The sequence below is a fragment of the Neomonachus schauinslandi genome, chromosome 5 (assembly GCF_002201575.2).
Source record: "Neomonachus schauinslandi chromosome 5, ASM220157v2, whole genome shotgun sequence".
In the NCBI taxonomy this organism is placed as follows: Eukaryota; Metazoa; Chordata; class Mammalia; order Carnivora; family Phocidae; genus Neomonachus; species Neomonachus schauinslandi.
This window is the reverse complement of record NC_058407.1, coordinates 20,071,206-20,073,746: the sequence shown is the minus strand read 5'-3', so window position 1 is coordinate 20,073,746 and position 2,541 is coordinate 20,071,206.

The following is a 2,541-nucleotide window of genomic DNA, read 5'->3' as shown; positions in this document are numbered from 1 at the left end:
TAAAATCTTTTTTTATAAATAAAATCTTAAAAAATAATAAAATAAAATATTCCATATTTGCCAAATAAAATGATTATACATATATAGCATAAATAATAATAAAATGAAAACCATGTTCTTACCACCTAAGTTTAAAAATTGTGGGGGAGATAACAAGAGGGTCCTCCATTATCCATTTTCCCACTTTTCAGTAGTAATAGAAATTATTTAGCTGGGCAAATGGTTGGCCAGCTAAAAACTACATTTCCAGCCTTTCTTGCCTCTATGTACAGTCATGTGACCAGGTTCTGGCCAGTAGGATGAGAGCAGAAGTGACGTGTACACTTTAGGCCACGCCCCAGCAAGGAAATGAGCGCAGCATCGCCTTCTCTTTTTAACCATTCCAATTGATTGGAACTTATGGTTAGCCATTTTTTACCACAAGGGCAAAGGGCAACATCCTAAGGGTGGCAGACTAATAAAATGGAAGGAATTTGTGTCCCTGACATTTTGGCATTGCCATAGCAGCCCAGAACTGCCTGACACTACGTGAGAGAAAAATACACATATCATATTTAGGCCATGTGGTTTTGTATCCTAATATAATTATCAATACTTTGGAAGCCATCTGTGTGTGCCTCTACAATCCCATTTCTGGAATTGTATATATCATTTATTTCCTTTTCTTCATAGCTTTGTCACATATGTACATATTCCTAAATGCAAAGTCATGCATGTTTTCAACCTTTGTATGGATGAAATCATACTGTGTGCATTTTTTCTATAACCTGCTTTTTTTCCTCTCTCAGTATTATACTTGTGCAGTCCATCTGTGTTAATAAGTGTAGCTATGGTTTATCAATTTTCCACTGGTATATTAAACTTGCTGTGTAATATTAAATTATATGAAAAGACCTCAGTGTATCCATTCAGCATTATTGGACACTTAGGATATTTATATTTGTTGATTTTTGTACAAAGATGCTCTGAATATTCTTATACCTGTCTCCTAGGACACATGTGCAGCAATTTCTCTAGGATATACTCCTCGATCAGAATTGTGGTGTTAGAGTATGTGTGTATCTTCAACTTTACCAGATAATGCCAGATTGTTTTTCAAAATGGTTGTTCCCATCTATTCCTCCTTGCTAACACTTGCACTCAGGTAGGCCGCATGATTAAGTTCTGGCCAGTGGGATGTATGTAGAAGTGTCATTTGGGAATTCTAGAAAAGCACCTTACTTTGCTGGCTCAGCTGAATGGTATCCAACTTTTTTTTCTCACCATCTTTCTCTTTCCTGCTACTTGAAATGCAAACAGGACGGCTCGAGCTATAGCAGCCATTCAGAACCAAGAGATGACCTTCCTGGTGATCACGAAGCCACCATAATTCTAGACTTAGGCAAGAAAAAAATAAACTTTTGTTTTGTTTAAATCACCAGATTTGGGGGATTTTTGTTACAGGTATCTGAATGCAAGCCCAGTTGAGTGTTTTTGTTTCTCATTGATTTTTAGGAATTCTTTATATAATCTGGGTACTAGTCAATGTGGATTTTATTTGAGGGAAATACCTTTTCCTGGTTTGTGGCTTGTCTTTTCATTCTCCTTTGATGTTTTGATGTACACGAAAAATTATTTGTAATATAGTTAAATTTATTAATGTGGAAAAGGATTTCTCCTTGGATTATTCATGGCATTGATAAGTTAAAAAGCCGATGTCCCCAAGTTTACTGTACATAAAACTAGCATAGTTAAAAGTGGATCTGTCATTCTGATTCCTTTCCTGCATTTTTCAGCATCTTTTTTTTTTTCACATTAAAGATTAGGAGATGTATATTCAATGGATGGTTTGGTCTGTAGGAACTCTCATATTGCTCTAAGGCAGGGATTGCCAAACTTTTTTCTGTGAAGGGCCAGACTGTAAATATTCCAGTGTTTCCAGGCCAATGTCTGTCACAACCACTGAACTCTGCTTTTGGAGTGATAAAGTAGTGTAAACAATATGTAAGGCATAAACATGGCTTTATCCATGGCATTGAAGTTTGCATTTCATATAATTTCGCATCAAAAAAATTCTTTTGAATTTTTTCAGCCATTTTTCAGCCACGTAGCTCATAGGCTATAAAACAGGTGGTGGGTTGGGTAGTAGTTTGCTGACTCCTCTCCAAGGTGTTGTAATGAATCCTGTGGGACAAACTGCAACTGCAGATAGACGTTGCTTAACACACTATCTCGAAAGCAGTTTCTGAGCTTGTTCTATGCCTTAGAAAATTGCATAAAGATCAGAACCAGGAAGTGAAAAAAAGGCAAGTGGCAGGCTTATCTCAGGCTGTGCAATATGTTTATGACAGGGTGTCCCCTGCCTAAACGGGTGCATTGTGAGGTAAGGGGCTGCTGAACTACCATTGTGTGGCAAAGTGTGCTTAGTCCACTCTGCAGTGGGAGGACATTGCCTGGATCCGTGTCCTCTATCCCCAGAGAAGGCTGCGTGTAAAAATATCCATTGTTACTGGTATTGGATGCTCTGACAAAAAGGCGGGGCGGGGGGGGGGGGGGGGGGGG